General features: G+C 50.4%; 1 protein-coding gene across 2 annotated transcripts in view; it reads right to left on the bottom strand.

Annotated features, from left to right (window-relative positions):
• Positions 1-22,856, bottom strand: part of DLGAP4 (discs, large (Drosophila) homolog-associated protein 4) — a 157,590-nt gene that overhangs the window by 69,260 nt on the left and 65,474 nt on the right. For both annotated transcript variants that reach the window (XM_046902958.1, XM_004946855.5), the window contains exon 3: positions 3,058-3,151. The gene's annotated coding sequence lies outside the window, so the exon portion shown is untranslated. The remainder of the gene's footprint in view (positions 1-3,057; positions 3,152-22,856) is intronic.

Raw genomic sequence — 22,856 nt, 5'->3', positions numbered from 1 at the left:
CCTGCCCCTCATCCCTGGGGACTAAATCCGTGTCCTTCTGGAGGTGCCCCCCAGACTGTGCGCTGTGTCTTTAAAAGGACGGCTGCCTAGCAGACACTGGACACAGGTTCATTTCCATCTCCCCATAGAAATTACTCCTGTGTTGCCCTGACGTGGAGAGGCCAGGAGAAGGTTTTTGTTCTGACCATTGAAAACTCCACGGAGACTATTACTTGCCAGTTCTGAACAGGCTCAAGCCCCATGCTTGAAACAACAAAGTCTGGGAGGCTCCTGTGCTCTCTGAGGGGACAGAGCACTTGCCTCATACCAGCTGTGTTAGGAACCACTGGTCTGACCAGCCTCTTTGCTGGGACTCTGTGCTGTAATGGACTTTGGAGAACCAGCTGCTCCTTCCCACCATGCCTCCACACAGTGGGAATTACAGCAGCAGAGCTTCCCAACAGCTTCCAGACTCGTTCCCTATGGAAACACCAAAGCTATGCTCCCACCCTGCATGCCAGCCCAAAGCCTTCATCCTTGCTGAAGAGCAGAAGGAAGCCGCTGTGGTAGGTGGCTCCTCGGACCACTTGGCTCTGCCACGTTAACCAGTCATGTCCCAGCTTAAAACATAATGTACCACAAAATAAAAACACCAGACACTGAATAACCAGACCTTGGCCCAGGTAATATCCACAAGCAGCCAGAGACTAGGCCTCTTGGCTGGCATATGGTGAAAACCACAGGCTCATTTGGTCAGGGTCAGGGACTTCTTGCCGTCATAATCTTTGAGGAAAGCTTGGCTGCTGAGGCAGGGCTGGCCACGAAGGACTGCCCAGGCACAAGTCCTGCCCAGGAACCAACCCCTGGTGGGCTGCAAGCACCCCAGAACCTCCTTGTCGTGCCCTCTGCCCATCAGCCCTGCTAGGGCCCCACACACCATCATCGCCCACGTAAACCTCAGCTCAGCCATCCTAGCTGGCTGTGAACACAGGGGTGGCTTTTATATATAGAAACCTGGCAGCGTGCTAATAGCTAGCTAGATAAGGAAGAAGTGATTCGCAACCTGCACAAGAAAAACGACTCCCCTCACCCTGCCTCTAGAAGCTTAAAAAATTGTATACTGCGGTGTAGGTGACGTAGGTCTGCCTACACGCCTGATTTCAAATGTTCCCCGAATTAGCAGGAACACTTCATGTGGCATTCAGCAAGGGGGGCTGCCAGCCTCCAGGGCGTTGCATTAATGATGATTCAAAGAGTTCAAAGTCTAATCGCAGGGCGTAAAAATAGCTGACTTCTACTCAGAACGATTCATTTTACAACAGACCTTCCTCCAGCCTCCTGCCTCTTGTTTCTCCCCAGGAGCTTCCCCCGGTGCTGCAGGCTGAGCAGTGCTGCTTGCAGTGGGCCACCACGAAGGGCCGAAGCCCCCCCTGGGGGCTGTGGTCTCCTTGCTCTCTGGCCAAAGGGCTGTCAGTGCTGGGGCTGGAGGTGGATGTCCACTGTGGCGATGGGGTGGGTTAGAGTCTGGCTAAAGCCTTCCCAAAACAAGAAATAACCTTTTCCTTGTATGCTACACACTCTTTGTTTGTTTGTTTGTTTTTCATTTTTCAATTTATTTTATTTTTCTGTATCAGCACAACCAATTTCTGAGAAAATCAGTGATTGCAATATGGCAGATTTTTGACTTAAGGTGTTGACTAATTTGGAGAGGCAGATGAATTTCTGAGGGGGAGAACTTGTTTTCATGCAGATATCGATGGTAACATAACCAACTCTCAAGGGAACAAAACTTCTGAAACTTTAGAACCCATTTGATTGTCCCTAAACAAACATTTCTCAAAGTTCTCCAGAAGAAGCAATCTGCTCTGAAGAAGGAAATGCAGAACATTAGGGAAGTCAAATGAGACAGACAAAGGGAAGGTAATAAGGGGAGAGTTTTCAGGAAGAAAGCTGACGGAGGGAAGTGGGAGGACCAGGGAAGTGAGCAAAGGGCACTGTGGTTTGAAACGTCACTGCAAGTCTGTGCTCCCTTACGAGGCTCTCTGTGCACGTGCTGGTGATGGTGCATGCTCCAGTATGTCTGAAAGAGCAGCTAATAAGACAGCGTGGGAAAAAAAAAATATCATTTCTTCTGTTCAGTGCTGTCCAAGTGGCCAGGTGGAATGTGTGTGCATTTGCAAAGCCATGGAGCAGGCAGAGTACTCCACATGTCTGCCCTCCATCTAATAGTGTATGCTGTGACTCCCGGGGATGAAGATTTTCCACACTTGTAGTGAGCACTTGTGGCACTGCACAAGGCAGGCCGCTCTGCATGGTTGTCTGTGCCACCGCCCCACTGCAATCTACTGTCCACATCCTCCTGCCTCACTGTGCTGCCAAAGCCAGCAGCAGCCTGGCGCTGGTGCACTGAGGTGAGGGTGAGGTAGGGATGGCTGGCACGACAAGGACAGGCTTCTTGCCCCAGATTATTTATGACACAGCAGTTATGGGGTGCACTGTGTGGTGAGGACCACTGCTGCTGTGCCATCAGATCTCTGCAGCTTACAGAGATGTTGCTTTGTACCAGGGCAGGTGCTCCTGCTGCTTTCATGCCTGGATGGAGCTAGGTGGAGCCCCACCTGCATTTGGGATGCAGGATGGAAGTGCTCTTTGGCAGCGGCTCTGCTTTGTGCCTGAGACAAAGCGGCTCATAGTGCATGAGGGCCTGTGGGGCGAGGAGGTGCAGGTGGGGAAAAGTCAGCAGCTCCCTCTGCCATTCTTTCCGGAGAACAGACTGAAACTCGTCTGCAGCCTCCTGCATGCTCAGAGCCGCGGGAACACTTCCTTTGTCTCAAACTAGGTCAGTGCAGAGGCGTGATGTTACTATAGCAATTGGTATTAGATTTCATAACTTTATTTAGTGATGGGTGTGATGCAGGATTCACTACGAGATGGAAGGAGGGTTGTCATTGAAACGCCCTCGGCAGCTCTCCTGCCTTGGCCTCCCCCTGCTGCCACCACCCCTCCAACCACATGCACACAGCTGTCCCACCCAGCAGAGATGAAGAGCCCCAGAGGCTGCCCCGGGCCTTGCCGTACCTCTCACAGCTTGCTGGGTTTCAGGACTAGGCCAGATTCAGCATCCTGTGCACTGCGTTTCTCTCTGGGCTCCAGAGCTGCCCCTCATGAAGACCTGCCAGGCAAAGAGAAAAGGGAAAATGTCCTCAGGTCACAAAGCACCACAGACTCTCCCTGCTGAATGCCCCAGCCCAAAACCTGGTTATGTAAAGTCACTGCAACTCTGACTGACACTCGGGTTGTCATCATTAATTCCTAGTAAAGGCACAAGGGAAGTGCTAGAAGGCATTTTGCTAGGGAGGCAAAGGCGATACCTGTGTGGGAGATGTGGAGGTGAGTTTCCTGTCCCTCAGCATCACAAACAGACTGAAAGGATGGACTAGAAATCATCTGGGTGGGGAGGAGACTATGCAAAATGCCTGGGCTCCCTGCCCAGAGGCACAGGGCTGGGAACAGCTCCTTTGTGGGGCTTTTCCTTCCCCACTCCTTTGTCTTAAAACAATCCTGCAAGGACCTGCCTTGTTGCCCACAGCTCTGCCTTTGTTTCTTAGCCATTCCAGGACCTCACTCTGTTCCAGGACAGCAGGGATGGTTCTGCATCTCTGTGCCTCAGCCTTTGTTCTCCTCACTTTGCTCAGCATCCTGGGAGAACACAGCCTGGAATGGAGGGAAGGACAGATGTGGGGATGAACACGTCCCCTGTGATGGCAGCTATCTCTGATGCATTTAGCCATACATCTGCTGAAATCAGCATCTTATTCTCACCTATTGACACCCATTACACTTGTGCTCAAGCAGACCATGCTAATTCTTTCCCTTCTGGTCACTAGGTGCTACTGTATTGCAGCTAAAAAGTTGTGGTTCCTTCCTTATTGTTCTTCACCATCAGCTACATTGGAACTGACTGAAAAATAAATACGCCCTATAAGAAAAGTAAATAAATACAGGGAAAAATGACAATGCTTCTTAGTGTTCTCTAAAACCTATACATTACAACACAGGTTGCATTATTTTATTAGTGAGAGTAAAGGTTATTTGGGGTTTACATCAGTTAGTTTCCAAAGTGGGCTTGTGTGCGTGTTTTCTGTCCTGCATTTAGAAGGTGCAGGCACAGTGCCAGGGCAGCTTGGGGCATTCAGCCTTTCCCTGCTGAACATCAAGGGGCAGGAACAGCATGGGAACCCAAAGCAAGGAGACAGCTTTCCTGTGCTGGCATTTCTCCTCACTCCTAACTGGAGTGCTCCTAACACAGGAGGCACTTGGGTCTCAAAACACTGGATATGATGGACAGACAGAGTACAGGTAGAAGGATAAGAATATTTGGTATTCCAGAGGTGCTCGGAAACTCCTAATGGATATCCCAACAGAGAAAAGAATTTTCCTAGAAAAATCAGAATACGACCCTCCTAATCTGGTACAAATCCTCTTCCACTTCCCACTAGTTCTGTACTACATGAGCCCCAAAAAATGCAGAGGAAATTGTTATAGAAAAGACAGTCTTCCTGGGAGAGCCAAGAAGGAGACAGCTGTTATTTGTCATGCCTATCCCCAAAGATCACCAGTCTTCTACACCAAAGCACCTGTTCTGAGGCACTAGTACCCACTAGCTGCTAGTGGGTACTCAGCTGTGAAACCCAGAGACAGAAGTTCTATTCAGGAGCCTCAGCAAATATGCTTTTGCCCAACCAAGGAGACCTTTGTTGTAGAAGCATCAGCTCTTGCAGACAAGGCACAATTCCATATCTGAAGCTCACACAATCCTGAGATGTGAATGAGGTTGCAAGTTGCTGCCAACTGGCCACTGCTCCTAGTACTAAATGTAATGCTGTGTGCATGCAATAAAACCAGGTGTGACAGGTCTGCATACTTTAGGTGGCCACGTAGCAGTAATTGCATTGACACTAACTTCTTCATAGCTCTCCCCTCACAAGTAATTTCCAGTTACTGGTGAGTTGGGTTAGGTTTGAGACAGTAATCTGGACATATAGAGCCTGCAATGGCCATTAGAACAGCCAGTATCTGTGGCTGGTGCCACCCACATCCATTCACAGCATCAGCATCTGTGTGACCAGTATCCAGCAGCAGTTATTGCTCTCCAGCTCTAATGCCACCAGTGCTGCTACAAAGGGTGACACTGTATGTCACTAGAGCCACCAGTGTCCATCACTGAAGTCACCAGCATATGCTAGTAATGTTATCATCATCCCTCACTGAACAAGTAGGCACCACTGTTCCTAGGACTACCATCCCCTTCGTGTCTGTCACCAGCACTCTCAGAGTATCCCAGGGTACTTCTAGGAATTGTGGTGATCCTGGGACCCATTGGCACATAGTGGCTGTGATGGACAGGAGGAGCAGAGCCCATGCTCCCTGTCTCCATGCACCTTGTAGGTTTCTCAAAACAAAAGGTGAAGCTAGTGGAAGTAGACTTTTTTTTTTTTTTTTTTCCTGCAACACTGTTTTGTCTTTGCATGTTACTGTTGGACTGAACAAGCAGTGCTATAGTTATAGCATTGACACCCCAAGGAAATGCAAATGAACAATTGTGCCACCAGAAAATAACATTACATTAGCTACATCCACCTCTATCATCCCCCTCTTTCTCGCATTCTCAGGAGCAGCTTGCTCACCATATCATGGCTGCTGCTTGGAGGTGGCAAGACTGAAGAGGCCTTGTGGAAGGTGACCTCTGTGGTGGTGGTACCTCAGGCAAGAGGTCTCCAGACTGAGGGGCAATGTAAGGGCAAGCTGGTTCCCAGAGTTTCCGTTCTGTTGTTTGCTGAGATCTGCCTTGCTGATGAACAGATCTTCCTCCTCCACAGGGTTCAGGACAGTTTTGGTGACCTAAGGCCCCAGGTGTTCTGCAGCCAAACCTTCCTGGAGAAACCTGGTCACCTCCTGGGCGTTGCTTGGCCTCACTCCTTCTGCTAGCCCCTTTCAGGGCTGCTCTCACTTCATCTCATCCAGAGTCGCCCCCACAGCTTTGCTGGCACCAAGATAGAGCAAATAAGCCTGCTGTTGCTACCCAGAGCCTTGAGAGTGCCTCTTCAGTGTCCTCACAATCATCAACCTGGCCACTCCAAGACTGGAGAAACCGACCTGCTTGTGTTTGATGTTGCATCTTGTCAGCTGTGTGATGGTTGAGGACATCTCTCTCCACAGACACAGTCACGAGGTTCTGTCCTCCAAAGCTCTCCATGGGGCTGAGGGTTCCGCCGCCTGCCGCCGCCTGTCCCTTTGCAGCACCATGGAGAGCGGCACGGGAGGGCAGCACCATCCATCGCTTCCTCCTGCCGTCTGACAGCGGTGGCAAGGGCTGCTGAAAACACAGCATTCCCCTCTTTCTGCTGTTATCCATAACTCCAGTGTCTGACTCCAAGATTTACAGACTGCAAGTTCAGGTATAGTCATTACAAACCTCTGGCCTGCTCTCCATTATAAGATAGGCCATAGCATCTCTCTGTGCAACTCCAGGAACAGAAATAACGAAAACAAATATATGTGTGTTCTTGTACCTTTAATCCTATAACCATTTATGTGGATAAAACCAATAGGTTGAACTCCTTTGTGCCTCCAAGAAAGAACTAAATTTCATATGAAGGATGCTTGAGGCCTGATTTGAGAGCTATCGCTTCCTCACAGGCAAGGAAAAAAAAAGTGGAAAAATGGTGCTGTGTAGAGAATGGAGAGTGCAGATGAGATATGGGTGTTCATAAAGCAAGAGATCTGTAGCCAGTACTAAGATGGGTCTGAAGGAGATGAGAATGGAAAAATCTGTGTGTGAAAGCACCAAAGGAAACAATAGGGCAAGGGTGGGAAGAGTGACAACGTCCTGCTAAACCACAGGGAGCATGTTCCTTGCTCCAAACCCAGACGGCTGTGTTCTGTGAAGGTCCCCACGCAGATGACTTGTCAGCAGAAGAGTTGTGTTTGGGTCATGGGAGGAGGGAAACAAGGTTATAGCACACACAGTGTGCTCTTCCTGCTCTCATAACAGGAAGGTACCCTGAACAAGGACACAAAGATAGTGAGCACTGATTGTGCCTAAGATTTATGGAAATTGAAGGAAGCAAGATGCTGCAGCAGAAGATCCACACATAATGACCATCATCCCTTAAAGGGTGTAAAAGTCTGACCCCAAATTTCCATCAGTGTTAATCAAGGGGAACCTTGATTTTCCTCTCCTGTCTTTTTGTACAGAAAATACTGGCAAATAACTGTATAAGGGTTTTGGAGCTTGTGAGGATGCAGCTGAGAAAAAGGAGAGAAAGAGTCTGAGTGACTAAAATCTATTTAACTTGAAAGATATATCACCCTCCCTTCCAGTAAGTTTCTCTATTGAATTTTGTTTAATTAATATACTAAATTACCACATAACTGGGGTCTGCTCTGCCTGGCTGGAGAGAAGCCTGGGCAAGCCAGCAGCATCAGAGAGAAGAGGACATGATTTCCTCTGGGTGGAGGCGATCAATTCTTGGCATGGAAGCAGCTCGTAGGTTCCCGGTAGCAAAATGGGTGATGGAGCAAAACTGAGGCACCCAGCAGGAGAATGGATACTCCCACAGAGGGGCCCCATCCATCAGAGACTGGGCAGTCATGACAGAGGGATTCCCTGATCTGTAGTACTGAGGCATCTCCCAGGCAGTTGCTACTGGGAATGGTAGGGCACGCAGGGGAAGCTGCCCTGGGGAGTCTTCATGTCTCTGCAGGTACCCAGCAGGCAGCATGAGGGAGGGAGATGGGTCTGGTGTGGTGTGGCAGACCCGGAGATGCTGTTCACGACAGGAGATCTTCCTCTGAGGGGCTGGGGAGCAAGGAAGGAGCAGGACAGACTCAGTACAGGGTATGAAGCAGTGAAGAAGGGAAGTAGGAGGGACTTCATTCAGTGTGACATCATGATGTTGAGAAGCAAATAGTTCCAGACAGCAAGAGACTTGAAGGAATTCTTTAATTGCCGTCACACTGAGGACAAGGAGCTTAGATAATACACTCTGCCGACAGATGGGCACAAATTCGACCTAGCTGTGCTCCTGAAGTCTGGCTAGGAGAGTCACACAACTGGAGTGCTAAAATCAGCAAATGTTGAAGTCAACACCTTTAGGGATGAACGAGGGTGCAAAGAAGGACACTGAATGTCATGGTGCTGGTAAAGGACAAGGTCAGCATTCTGAGTCATACCTACCTGTAAAGCACATGATTACAGATGCTCACAGATCTGTATCCTAGCAGAAAAAGCAGGACATGGCAAACACGTGGAGCCTTTCACAACCCACTGGCTTGCCTTGGTGTGCCTGCTTGCCTGCTCTTTGTGATGTGCATGGAAAAGAGGTTCCCTTGCTATGAGGAACTTAACTGCAGTGACCTGTGCTGAGAACTGCATGACTCCCAAGATGGACTTTTATTTTTAACCAACAAGAATGACTGAGTGTTACAAGCACTGCACTCCACTGAGTGCAGCAGTGCTGTCTCCACCGTGGGCAAAAGTTCAAGTTACCTGGAAGTTTTTTGCCACACTGTTTAATTCAAATACAGTTCTGAGACCTGAAGGATAGATGACTTCAGGGATTTTTAGCTCAGCTGCTATTACCGTTGGAAAAGAGGATGCATTTTTGGGTTAAGGCACTGCAACAAATGGGGGAGTTACAGGAGCTCAGGACCTCTGATTTCATGCCTGATGTCTTCCGGGAGACAAACTGGATTTAAGATTTTTTTTTTCTTAAATGAAAAGTTTCACACATGCAGAACAGCATCAAGTGGACATACTAGTCATGCTGGTACTGCTTAGTCCCTTGGCTAGGAGGGGATAAATGCCAGACCCTGTAATCAGCCAGGAAAGGCAGTGGGGAACTCCAGTTCCAGCTTTGTGTTGTGGAGAGGTTTGGGATCTCCTGCTCAGTGGTTCCAGTCTCTTTCAGTCTGCAGGAACACTCATTCCTGGGTCCTGTGGGAGAGGACAAAACCACACCAGTGGTGCTCTTGGGAGTATGAAATTTTGGGAGCCTCCCTTCTCCCAGGTGCTGCAAGATCTGTGAGTCTGAGATGCAAACCTACGGCCAGCAGTGGCTTCCCTGCTTGGAGATACAGCCAGCAGTGTGAGAGACAGCCCATGGAGGGCCAGGAAATGCAAGGATGCAGGTACAGTTTGGCTAAGGGGCTGGGAGGAGAAATACCAGGCTGCACTTGCTCAGCCTGTTAGGCTCTTTCCTAGGAGCCTGGCACAGGTGACAGACACTGTACTGCCCCAGGTGGCCATCCTACAGACAGCACCTCAGTGCCAGTGGGATGCTCACAGCATCCCTTGACCTTTCCCATGCAGTGAATGCTTTTCTCTGGCAGTTTCAGAATGGAAAGAATCATAGAATCATAGAATGGCCTGGGTTGAAAGGGACCACAATGATCATCAAGTTTCAACCCCCCTGCCATGTGCAGGGTCGTCAACCACCAGACCAGGCTGCCTAGAGCCACATTCATTCTAACCTTGAATGCCTGCAGGGATGGGGTATCCACAGCCTCCTTGGGCAACCTGTTCCAGTGAGTCATCACCCTCTGGGGGAAAAAAATTCCTCCTAATATCCAACCTAAACCTCCCCTGTCTCAGTTTAAAACCATTCCCCCTTGTTCTATCACTACCCACCCTCGTAAGCAGCCGTTCCCCCTCCTGTTTATACACTCCCTTTCAAGTACTGGAAGGCCACAATGAGGTCTCCCCGGAGCCTTCTCTTCTACAGGCTAAACAAGCCCACTTCCATCAACCTTTCCTCACAGGAGAAGTGCTCCAGCCCTCTGATCATCTTAGTGGCCCTCCTCTGGACCCGCTCCAAGAGCTCCACATCCTTCCTGTGCTGGGGGCCCCAGGCCTGGATGCAGTACTGCAGATGGGGCCTCACAAGAGCAGAGTAGAGGGGTACAATCACCTCCCTCTCTCGGCTGGCCACCTCTATTTTAATGCAGCCCAGAACACAGTTGGCCTTCTGGGCTGCAAGTGCACACTGCTGGCTCATGTCCAGCTTCTCATCCACCAGGACCTGCAAGTCCTTCTCAACAGGGCTGCTCTCAAGGAGATCTTCCCCCAGTTTGTATAAATACCTGGGATTGCCCCAATCCAGTTTCTATCAGGCTTTTCTCTCCCCCAAATCCTGAGCTGAATCCAAGTGAAAGACTGATCCAAAGGCTCCGTGGAGGAGCACAAGGTGTCCACATCAGCTCTGAGCATGGAAGAGCAAATCACAGGTGTGCAGCTCCCAGAGACTGGATGGGGGAACTGCACACAGAAATTACTTGATTTCCAACTAAATTTAGGGAAAATGTGCTTCCTTCAGGTTCTCCTACCATTATATCTTCATTTTGGGAAGTGTTTTGGGATCCCACCCCTTATTCACCCCACGTTTGGAGCTCCCCCAGGATGCACATTTCCCCCAGAGACTGCCCACCTCCACCACGGTCCCTCATGTGGGCGCACAGCGGTGCCCTCAGCTGTCACATTTCTTACTGCATGGTTCATGAGTGTGATTTCCCCGTGCTCACAGGCAGAAACCATGTGTTTGAGTGCTGATGGCTCTTATCGTTCCAGCCCCGGCTTCAATGCAAATACACAGGTGTTACTTCTGCACCTCCCCTCACCTCTGTGTCACCACACTCCTGAGATCACCCTCCATCATATTCAACGTCCGACTGTCCAGGTTGGGTGCTGCCAGCCCTGAACCAGAGGTTTTGCTGTCACTATGGCTTGGTTAAAGAAGATGTGCCAACCTCAGGCTGCAGTTCCTCTAGGGGTGTTTCCCCTCCTGTTCTTCACTCCCACCCACTCCCAGGGATGGCCACTTGCCCACCCTCTGTGAGTCACCTGCAAGTCTCCGCTTCCTTCTGTGGTGCCCTGGAACCAGAGCCCTAATTACAGGGCACAACTAGCGGAAACAAGCTTATTATTTACAAGGCTAATGAAAATTAATCATGCCTCCCCCTCCCTTTCTTGTGGGAACAGTCATCCTGAGGAAAGCAGATTATAAAAGCATTAGTGGCAACTGCTGTGCCGGTTTGGGGCTCTAAACAGGAGACGGTGCGTGGGCTGGGGGCTTTGTTTGCAGGACACCTGAAACACAAGGGTTAAGAGTACCCCAAAGCCTGATTACACCTACTGTCCCCCTTCCCAGGCGTGCCTCCCCTCTGCTGCTGGACGAGGCTGCTGGCTGCAGCAAGGAGCAGATGGAGCCTATGGCCCCCAGTGCTAAGACAGACGTGCTGTAAAGCCCTTCGGTCCTGTTCCAGGCAGCTGCTGCTTCCTTGCACGCTGGGACCCCTTGGCAGCATTCCTCTGCTTGCAGACAGAGAGCAGTGTGGGAGCAGAGTTAGTCCCATCGGGGGACTCCCGCACACCCAGCCCATGAGAGAGGCAGATGCCCATGCGGTGCCCTATAGGCTCCATGTAGGCACGCAGGTCTCAGGGCCCCAGTGTCCCCGCACTCCAGCCTGTTGTGCCACACAGACAGAAACACTGTGTGCAAAGCCAGAGGGAGGAAAACATGTCAAGGGGCAGTTTATGCTGCACAGGTTTGGAAAAGCAGGGTATCCTCTACCAACTGGAGCCACTGGTTCTGGAGTGAGTGTTGCTGACCTCTTCTGTGGCACAGAAATGAACCTCATTAAGTGCCCAAACCATCACCTTTAATTAAACCTTAACCAGAACTCAGGGGAAACTGAGGCACAGGACAGGGAAGGTTGGCCATAGAAGCAGAGAAAGAACCCACTTCTCCTGAGCTCTGCCAGCTCACTGAGGACACATCTGTGGGGGATGTAGTGTTGAATGCCCCAAGCACTGGGGTGACCGCAAAGCTGCCCTTTCTGCCCCCTGTGCTCACCATGTCCCCACTTTTCCAGGCTTTGAGATTTCCATGGCTGTGAACAGCCTGCCTTTCCCCGGGGATACCCAGGCTGGGGACTGGGAGGAAGCCAAAGCAGGGACACTGGAAGACCACCCCAAGCTATCCCCAGCCATCCTCAGGCCTGACCACCTGGATCAGGGTCTGGAATGGAGGGAGATGAGGTCCAGCTTCTGGAGTCAGCTTGGAGAAGGAGCCCTGTGTGGACAAGCCAGCCCCATAGCTTCTGCAGGCTGCTGCAATAATTAATTGCTGCTTTGGAGAAGAGAGAAAATGAGCAGGAGGTCAATTTTCAATTTCCCGGCTGTGTATAACCAGTTTCTAGCAAGAAGCTGGAAAATAAATCTCCATCAGCCTAGTTACCACTTAATTAACATCACTAACTGCAACATGTATTCCCACACAAAACACAAAACCGTTGCTCATCAGCTACTGATGTACAACCAGACGGAGCCAGGACCAGGGCACTATGATTGGGAATTCTCTAGCCTGAAATTTCAGCCCAGTGTGCTGGACTTGTCCAGCTCAGGCAGGAAAACTCTGCCTCATCTTCCCCTGAAGGGCAGTGGGACGAGGACATCTGTTGAGCTTCTCAGAGCTGGATGCTTTTGGGGGCTGTTTGCATGAATGACCAAAATAAATTTGGTGAAAGAGTCTGCCTCCTTCTTGCATGTTCTGGAATAAATAAGAAAATGGGACCATGTAGGTGAAATTCATTCCTGCATTGCCATTCAGCACAAGAACATCTCATTCTTTCCATGATGCTGTCATGCTCAGTTGTCCACAAGGAAGTGTGGTGTTGGTAAGTGAAGGGCACTGGCCATCAGAGAAGGAGATGCTGGTAAAAATGACAGTAAACATCCTGGATCTGTCATGGAAAGCGGCCAATGATTCCAAAATCACAGTTTTAATAAGACCCAAATTTCAGCAACCAAAGTCTCAGCACCCACTTGTCCTAGTTTTGGCTGGGGCAGAGTTAATTTTCCTCCTAGAGGCTCATAGGATGCGGTGTGTTGCACTTTAGATGAAAATAACATTGATAACAAAGAGATGTTCTGGTTGCTGCAGAGCAGCGCTTACATGAGTCAAGGACATTTCAGCTTCTCACGTTGCCCTGCCAGCAGGGAGCTGGAGATGCACAAGAAGCTGGGAGCAGACAGAACCAGGACAGCTGACCCAAACTGGCCAAAGGGATTTCCCGTACCAGTATGGCATCATGGCAATAAGGGAAAGAAGGAGGAGGGGGCGATGGGGTTTGTCTTCCTGAGAAACCATTAAAAGTGATGAGCCCTGCTTTCCTGGAAATGGCTGAACACCTGCCTGCTGATGGAAGTAGGGAACAAATTGCTTGTCGTGCTTTTCTTGTGCACGCGGCTTTTGCTTTACCTCATACCTCTCCATCTCAACCCCTGAGTTTTTGCACTTTTACCTTTCCATTCTCTCCCCTCTCCCACCTGGGGAGAGCAAGTGAGCAGCTGCAGGGTGCTGAGCTGCCTGCTACAGTTAAACCACAACCCTGGTGAATATGGGATGGCAGAGCAGGGCAGCAACAGTGCATGGCTGCTGGGTGCTGGTGCTGCTGCCCACCGGTTCCTGGGCTAACTGAGCAGTGCAGGTGCCATCCCAGTGCCCCGGTTTGGGGCAGCTGCCAGCTGCCCAGCAGCAGCCCTGGGCTCATAGCGCAGCTGCTCTGAGCACAGACTCAGGAGGTTCCCTCCTCCCAGTACATGCACCTCCTTGGTATGAAGAAGTCCAGGTGCTAACTTGCACAGTGATGAGCTTCAAGGCTCCTTCCAAGCCATTCTATGATTTTATGAGTACTCTTGGGGTGGTTTAGGTGCTGGGTGCTTCCCAGAAATGTCTGTCCCAGGAGTACCTTCCATCCTTATTCACCTCTGCTTGCCCCTGTATCAGACCCAAACCCTGTGAGGAGTGGGAGTCCAGAGAACAGTGCTGTCCTACCATCTGGGCATTTCTTATCTCTGGCTCTTGGGAAGAGGTCTGCTTAGCAGAAGTACCTTGGATCAGCTCTCCATATGTGCCAGTTAAGTCCTTTTTTCACATCTCTACAAACATGGGTTTTATGAGAAAAGTAGACTTAAACCAAAACCTTCTGAGGCAGAAGCCAAGAACAGGAGTCAGGAGATCAAAGTGACCATCAGAGCTGGGAGGCTGGAATGTGGCAGCACTGCCTGGCCAGTGGTAAGAACAGCATCAAGACAGGGCCACTTTGAATGGGATGGTCATACTGGGAAAAGAAAGGCCTGTTCCTAGGTGGGGATGATAGTGGGTTTTGAGAGATCATGTGAGGTCCTTCATCAGCCTCACACCAGTAAGATGTCATCCCCTTTTCTGCCCAAGAGATGTCCAACGCCATTCTGGCCTCAGACATGCAGGGAAGGTTCACCTTTCCTCTTCTGTGCAAAGGTAGATGTTTCCACCAAGCTGGTAAAGAGCTAATGTGCCCACTGTGCATGAGCTGGGCTCTGTCCAGCAGGCAGGGTTGCTGGCACCAACTTGAGACACAGTTTGTGCCTAGTGAACCAGTGGCCAGCTGATGGGGCTGTGGGACACAGCTCACTGCCTGGGCCACACTGGGACCTGCATGGAGCCATGCAAATTCCCTGGGCAGAACTGGGACAGAAAAATGGAGCTGCAGTTGGTGAGGTGTTCACAGCAGCTTCTGATCTTGTGAACAGCGTGTTTAGCTTATCGTTCCCCTGGTCTCTTTGCCTGGTGTCCGGGGCTTGAACTTCTAACCAGCGTCCCCATGATCTCTGCACCCTAAGCACTCCTTTAATTTCTTTGTCCATTGTTCAGCTGCTGTTTTGGGCAGTGGACACAGCAGACATGTAGGGGAGCTGAACCCCAGTGTTTTCTCCAGGTGTCCACATCCTCTTTGCTTCTTTTATTCACTCTTCACTGCTAATTCCTGCTCACATGCTGTCTCTTCACCCTGATCTGCAATGCAAGGCAACACTATCCCCACCCGGTGATCTAGCAAAGGAAGAACACGTTGGCTGTTAGCAACAGCCCGAGTGAAAAAAGGAAGGAGACGATGAAAGAATCTATTTGCACTCCTATCATCATCCCGCTTGGCACATATCTTCAAAGCACTGTACAAACATTAACTAATTAATCCTCCTAACACTCCTGGGAGGAAGGGACATATTAACATGGCTCTTATTTTAGATGCCTGATAAACATAAAGGATGGGCCAAGAGATACCAGACAGGCAAAATGGGCAGGTCATGCCAGCTACCCCACTCTTCCTGTTGAACACTGCAGGCTTCGTGAGTCAGTGGAGATGTGTTCCAGGCAATGAGCTGGTGTGCTCACACACTGGAGGGTGGACAGAGTGGAGGAGCTGGAGCAGAGTGCAGAACAGGCAGTGTGGCAGAAATATATGAGAGAGTAATCCTGGAGCAGAAAGAGAGGAAGAAGAAGATGAGCCTTGTTTTCTGCACAGATAGACTGCTATGAAGGCACATGCTGGAAGATGAAGAGTGCAGCAGCTCCTCTGTGAGAAGAGAGAATAACAGAATAACAGAACTGTAGGGGTTGGAAGGCATCTCTGGAGCTCCCCAGTCCCATCGCCCTAAAGCAGGTTCCCCAGAGCAGGTCACATAGGAAAGCATCCAGGTGGGTTTGGATATCTCCAGAGAAGGAGAATCCACCTCCTCTCTGCACAGCCTGTGCCAGGGCTCGGGCACCTTCACTGCAGAGAAGTTCTTCCTCATGTTCAGATGGAACTTCCTGTGTTTGTTTGTGCCCATTGCCCCTTGTCCTGTCTCTGAGCACCGCTGAGCACAGCCTGGCCCCATCTGTTTGTCTCCCACCTTATGGATACTGATAAGCATTGATTAGATCCCCTCTCAACCTTCTCTTACCCAGGCTGAACAGCCCCTGGGCTCCCAGCCTTCCCTCACATAGGAGATGCTCCAGGCCCTGTATCATCTCTGTGGTCCTCCACTGGGCTCCCTCTAGGAGATCGCTGTTATTTTTGAACTGGGGAGCCCAGAACACAGTGCTCCACATGTGGCCCCCCCAAGGCAGACTACAGAGGGAGGACCACCTCCCTCACCTTGCTGACCATGCTCTTTGTAATGCATCATCGGCCTTCTTGGCCACCAGGGCACACTGCTGGCTCATGGCCGATCTGTTATCCACAGGACACCCAGGGCCTTCTCTGCACAGCTCCTCTCCAGCTGCTCAGCCCCCAGCCTGTACTGGTACATGTGGTTATTCCTCTCCCAGTGCAGGACCCTACACTTGCCCTTGTAGAACCTCATCAGGTTCCTCCCTGCCCAACTCTCAGTCTGTCCAGCTCTCGCTGAATGGCAGCACGGCCTTCTGGCATGTCAGCCACTCCTGCTAGCTTTCTATCATCAGCAAACTTGCTGACGGTGGACTCCATCCCTTTGTCCAGGTCACTGATGAAGAAACTGAACTAGACCAGACCCAGCACCGATCCCTGGCAAATACTGGTAGTTACAGCCTCCAACCAGACTGTGCCACTGATCACACTGACTGATCACTGCACTGATCACTGCACTGCAGTGGGCGCAGTGGCCCTTTTGGCTGTATGCTGGGAAGCTTGCCGCAGGGGGTATGTGGCTTTTCCCACAGTGGGAGAGGTCAAGAGGTCATGTACACATCCACAAACTGGGAAAAAGTAATGCAGAGCTCAGTAGCACTAAAATTAACATTTTTTTCCCAGTCAGTTGGAAAGTAAAAATAAAAATAAAAAAATTTATTTGGAATGAAGTAAAGGTTTTCACTGCCAGCTTTGAAGAAATTTTATAAATATCATAACATTAGACTAAAATGAAAGGAAACTGGCAGTGCTGCTGAGGCATCCTGGAGGAGAATATTGACACAAAGCATTTGGCCTTCAGTGGGTATCGACCTGTTCAGTGTGGCAAGTGAGCTCCTCAAATGGTCTTAAAAATAAAGAGTCATGATTTTTTATTCTCACTTAAAAAAAAAAAAAAGGCTGCAAAATTCCACTTCTCCCAGCTCTCCTGCTGGCACCACACAAAGGCATCTTCCAGTCCCTTCGGAATGGTGTGGTGCAGTGAGGCCTGCAGGCTGGCATTGGGTTTTGGGTTCAGAAGAAGAGGTGTGGCATTGCTTCCCCAGGCCAGCAGCAAGCACTGGGGAGGGGAGACAGGCACCAGTAGATGACAGGGCAGGGAAGCATGGGCTGAGTCTCAGATTCCTGCATGGCATGGCATGGGGAGCCTGCCTCGAACCCTCTCCATGCCTGATGAATGCTGAACAGAAAATTGCAGTCCTTTCAGTCTCTTCTGTCATGTATGACTTCATGTGAACCCCTCCCCATGCCATCCGCGCTGCCTCTTCTGCCATTTTGTAACAAACATCCTAATTACGGCACAATAGTTCTAATTGCAATTACCTCTCCTTATTGCTGCAATTTATTCCTGCTGAAGCACAATCATCCTGGCACTACGAATTCACAAAGCGACAAAACAATATGGCCTCAGTGTTCAAGGGAAAATGGCACAGCTTTCTGCAGCCCCTCCTGAGAGCAGTGGGTCAGCGGCTGCCACGCTTTCTGCCTCAACAGGGCTCATGCTGCCCAGGGCACCCTCATACTGTTATATCTTACAGCCTGACCCCATTCTTGGCAAGAGTTTCTCCTCCTGTCCAGCAGAGGAGGTGCTCATCTTGCATCTTCAGACCCAGAGGATTCACAGTCCTTGGAATTTATCCTAACAAATAAAGTGCAGCTGTGGCTGTTGCATACCTACCTGTCTTGGTTTACAAAAAAAGGCACAAACCCTGAATGACATGATAAGCTCCTGGGAGCTCCAGGAGTTCTTCTCAGCCTCAGAGTCTTCAGGGAGAAGAGAGACCATTTCTGCTCCCATAGCAGGTCCTATGGGAGGATGCCACCCACCCACACTTGTGACAAGCCCACAGCCTGGGCTGGGCCAGGTTGTTACCTGAGGAGCCCATCATACTTGTAGCTATGACCATGGCTAGTTTCACCTTCTAACCCTCACCCTCTGGCAGTCCTCTGCAGTGCTCTCAGGCTGTGCGGACCAAATACCTTGGCTGTCATCTTGTAATTTGTGATGACATGCTTTATCCTGCCTAAAACAAGACATATAGGTAAAATATCTTAGTGCTTATTGTTTTGGAAGGCATCTTTTGTCTCCATTCCTTAATGTCCTATCTGAAATATGGAGCCCAGAAAGAAATGCAGCCCCTCTCACAGAAACTTTAAAGAGCCTAATAAAGGAAAGGATTCATTTCTCCATTTCCATTACATCGCACAGAGGAGAGATGCAAGCAGCCACTGGGCATAACAGCCCCGCTCCCTCTACAAGAAGTTGCAGAACCTCCCTTCAGTGCTCACCTGTGTACGACTTCCCAGCTTGAAAATCTCCAAATGTTGCACCATTTCTTCTCTACTGTTTACCCTATAAAGCATCAACAGACACTGCTGCATCTCCTTTCTTTCAGCAGCATAAAGATCCTGGCATCCTTGGGATTTGTAGGTTGAATCTACTCTCTTAGGATTTGGAATCGCTGGGAGTTTGTGTTCAATACTTCCTCTATCTTGACCCCCAAATCCTTCCCAGGATCACTGCATGCCAGAATCCCACTCCATGGTCCTGTAAGGTGTGACCTGTACTCAGCACTCCTTGCAGCCAGCTGTCAGAAAGGATACTGGCTGCAATGAAGCCTCTGTGCCAAATGATACACATTTATCTGTAGAACCATGCTATGTTTGCCACTGGAGCTGGTGGGGGCTGGGCCACCTGGGGGCAGCTGGTGTTGCTCCTTGTCCTCTCTGTCTCATCTCCTGGACTTCTCCAAGCTTACAATTTCAGAGCATCCCAAGGGGTCTGGGATACCCGAATTCAAGCCAAGGCCTTGCTGATTTCATAGGGGTGTGTTCAGTTGGACTGGTCCGACTGCATCATTGTCTGCTCTGCCTAAAATTATACCTGCTATTTTTTTTAAACATTGCAGCATACAAAGGCCAAAAACAGAGATTAGAGGATTTTCCCACTTGTCTGCCCACAGGTCTGGAAAGACACAGTCCATTTGCACAAGATCTTAAAGCCCTTTCACAGAATTGTTGTGGAGATGGCTATGTCTAGTTCTGGGAGGTTTGCTTGGATAAGGCTGGAAAAAACCTGCTGCACAACAGCTTTTGAAGATGGCCTGGGCCCACCTCACACAGACACAAATGCACTTGGTAGAAAACCGTTCTTGTGGGTTTTTTTCTGGTTCTCCTGTATATAGAGATGGATTCTGGTACATTCAGTTCCTGTTCCTTCAGGAGGCCCTGCACCAATCACACACTAATTCAAGGTGTCAGGTCAGCTGCCAGCAGCCCAGAGAGCTTGCTACTTCTTCTACTAGTTGTCCTGTAATATCCCCTCCTGTGAGATGGATCCCAGCTCCAGATGCATCCAGCCCTGCCTTGAGAGCTCTGCTCCATCAAGAGGCTGTGCAAACACTCAGGACCTGAGAGGACTGAGAGGCATAGGATCTCAGTGCCTTGTCTCACCTTCACCTCTGCTGAGCCAGTGACAGAGCTGAGCTCTTCATCACACAGACTCAAAGAGGCAGAGGATGAGAAAGGGAAGGAAGTAACCCCCAGGGGATGGGACAGACTGCCCTCACCATGCCAAGCTAACTGCTCTCCTTGCTCCAGATACAGCTGACCAAAGTTTGAAGACCAAAGCAATGGGTCAGAAGGACACTGCTCAACTGGGACAGGCAGGGAGCTTGAAGAAATCTGAGTGGTCCTGGCAGGCACATTTGGGGTTGGAAATATCCGGATGGAGATCTCCAGATTGGATAGCTGGACCATATGCACTGTTTGGGGATAACACCTGAACCTCTGAGAGGAAACTCCCTGTGGCCAGGGTAGCCAAGCTCTAGGAGCTTGCTATCTGACGAATGTCCTACACAGGAACTGGGCAAGGAATCTGCAGGACCTAGTGAAAAGTAAGGCCTGTTGCCCCTAGGCAATGGTACAAAGCATTAACAGCCAGTGCAAACATCCTTCTGGTAGAAATGCTCATCAGTTATGCAATGGCCCCAGAGCAACACCAAGTAGTTGCTAGACTTCACTTACTGCTTCCTTGCACTGGCCTTCCTTCATTGCTCCATCCCCTTTGCTTTGTGCAGATCTCCATGTAATGAGGGTGGGAGAAAAGGGACTGAGCAGACTGAGCACTGCTAACCCACAGAGCTCTGCCTGAGCTGCCAGGTGCTGGCAGCAGCCTGCTGCAACTGCATGCCTTTCCCACCGCCTGCCCTCCTGCAGGAGGATCACCCTCAGCTATGCTTTCTCCCTATGACCTCTGCATCTGCACTCTCTGACTGTGACAATCCAAGCACTTGATTTGCACACTGTGTTCATATGTTGAAGAAAAAAACCCAGCATTTCTGGCCATGATGACTACCACAGGGGACTGCATGCTACCTACCTTGGAGGCACATCAACCACCTGTTGGTGCAAGCTGCAGCTCTGCTTCCAGCTCCCTGTGCTCGTTCAGCTTGTTGCAGCATGAGATGTGGCAGCGGCTGCCCGCACCCTACAGGGACACTGTGAGTACTCCGTGCCCTGCAGGCACAGCAGTTCTGTTGGGATTGGAGAAAGTGGGGTGGCAGTGGCAGAAAGGATGGGAACCACTCTCATTCCAGAGAGTGGGCTTCCAGAGGAGGGCAACAAAGCTGGTGAGGGGTCTGGAGCACAGGCCTTATGAGGAGCTGCTGAAGGAGCTGGGATTGTTCAGTCTGGAGAAGAGGAGGCTCAGGGGAGACCTTAATTGCTCTCTATAACTACCTGAAGGGAGGTTGTAGTGAGCTGGGGGTCAGCCTCTTCTCTTGTGTGACAGTGATAGGACTAGAAGGAATGGCTTCAAGCTGCACCAGGGAAGGTTCAGGCTGGACGTTAGGAAATACTACCTCTCTGAAAGGGTGGTCAGGCACTGGAATGGGCTGCCCAGAGAGGTGGTGGAGTCACCGAGCCTGGTGGTGTTCAACGAGCGTTTGGATGTTGTGTTGAGGGACATGGTTTAGCAAGAACCATTGGTGAAGGGCGAATGGTTGGACTGGATGATCCTGTGGGTCTTTTCCAACCTTAGCGGTTCTATGATTCTATGATAATGTGGAGGTACCTTCTATAGTAATATTTTGGGGTGATGCTGTAGGGCTACATTATATATCAGTGCAAGCAGCAGCAGAACTCTGTCCTATGTGTGATCCTTGTGCTCTGGTAGAGGGACACAAAATTCCCCCCAAAAGCACTAAGAAGTTTTCTTAGCTCTGCATAAGGGTCACTGTTTACCTCCATCCCCATGCTACAACCCAGCACTTGAACTTTAGTCAGACCCTTGTGTCCTTCCTTTGCTCCCCGTGAACAGAATGGCCTCAGCTCAAGAGATGCCCCAGTCCAGGGGCAATGGTGTGAATGGGATGTGCATGGAGAGGGTTTTGTAGAGACACCAAAAAGCTGAACTTAAACTACCACTGTGGAGTGCTCCAGTCTGCGTTCAACACGTTCAGCCATGGCTAAAAGGAGGGAGAGGCAACCAAGCAAAGCACATTAAAATCAGCCAGCAGCAAAAAATAAGAATAACAAGGGCAGAGACAAATCACAGAAATGTTCTCTCTGTGACTCACACTCAAAGAGAAAATGAAATGGTCCAAGGTCCAACAATTTGGGCGCTACACCAGGAGAACACCTGGGGTGGGATCACCAGACCTCATCAGACTGTGGACTCCCCCTGCTTTGGGAACATCACGGCCCTGGGACAAGTGCTGCCTCCCAGCTCCAAGCCCTCCAGCAGCAGGACGCCCTGTCCCACTGGCAGGTAGTCGGTGTGCTTGGGAATGGGTGCCGTGGGCTCCACACTGTGATGAGGGCAAATGCAGCCCTCCCCATCAGGAACCACTGGAGCAGTGCCTGTGGGAAAGCTGTCACGCCCAACTGCAAATGTCCTGAAAGTCTCAAAAAGGACCTCATCTGACACTGTCGCCCTTCAGCATTAAAAATCTCATTCTCAGTCATTTGTTTCCTTGTTTCTGAGATGTAAAACAAGATGGGACAGGCAGGCAGCTGCGCTAGACTGGTGTGCCCTGCAGATATCTGCGAGCAAGGCCAGCACAGCGAGCACCAGCTGACCGCCCTCTGCAAGAGCATCACCTCTCCCCCACCAGCTCCCAGGGGTAAGGCCCTGCGAGAGTTGACAAGCCCCTGGGAGTTGCATCCTGCCAGGAGCACGGGCAGGCTGACACCATGGCTGTGCCAGAGGGCTTTCTTTCATGAGGACTTTCATTCACCACTGGGCAATGGGGAACTGGCTGAGCTGAAGCTTGGAGAGCGTGGGTGTGGGAGGCAGGAGGGAAGCTCAGCTGTCTGGCCCCATATGCTGATCCTTTTGGGCAGTTGGCCCTCAAACACTGCAGCAGTAATGGCTGCAGTCCTGGGAATAGTTCCCCGTGCAGACCAGAGGAAGGAGGCCCTTGATGTGAAAATCACAAAGGAGGGCAGGTAACACCTGCCTCAGAGGAGCTGGGTGAGGTGACATCTCTTTGGGTGCCTGGGAGCAGTCCCAGCAGCATGGCTGTTGCATCATGTTTGTCTAGATCTGAGCATCTTGCATCCATGTGGGAGGTCGTGGCAGGGCTATCTCCTCCACTCAGGCATATCTGCCCCTGTGACTGAGGCCTCAGACTTACCACAGTGCAGAGCACTTCTGACATCCCATTCTTTGGACACAGCACATCTACTCCTGAGCACAACGATGCTTGAACCATGTTCCTGCAGGCCTGATAATGATCTCTCTGGACCAGGAGATCAGCCAGGTATTAAATGAGGCTCTCAGCCAAACAAGAGAACAACTTCAGAAGAATTTAAGATTTACATATTTAATATTTATGGAGAGCCAC

This window comes from Gallus gallus, chromosome 20, assembly GCF_016699485.2.
Source record: "Gallus gallus isolate bGalGal1 chromosome 20, bGalGal1.mat.broiler.GRCg7b, whole genome shotgun sequence".
NCBI lineage: Eukaryota > Metazoa > Chordata > Aves > Galliformes > Phasianidae > Gallus > Gallus gallus.
The sequence above is the reverse complement of the archived record's forward strand: the minus strand, read 5'-3'. Positions and strand labels throughout refer to the sequence as shown.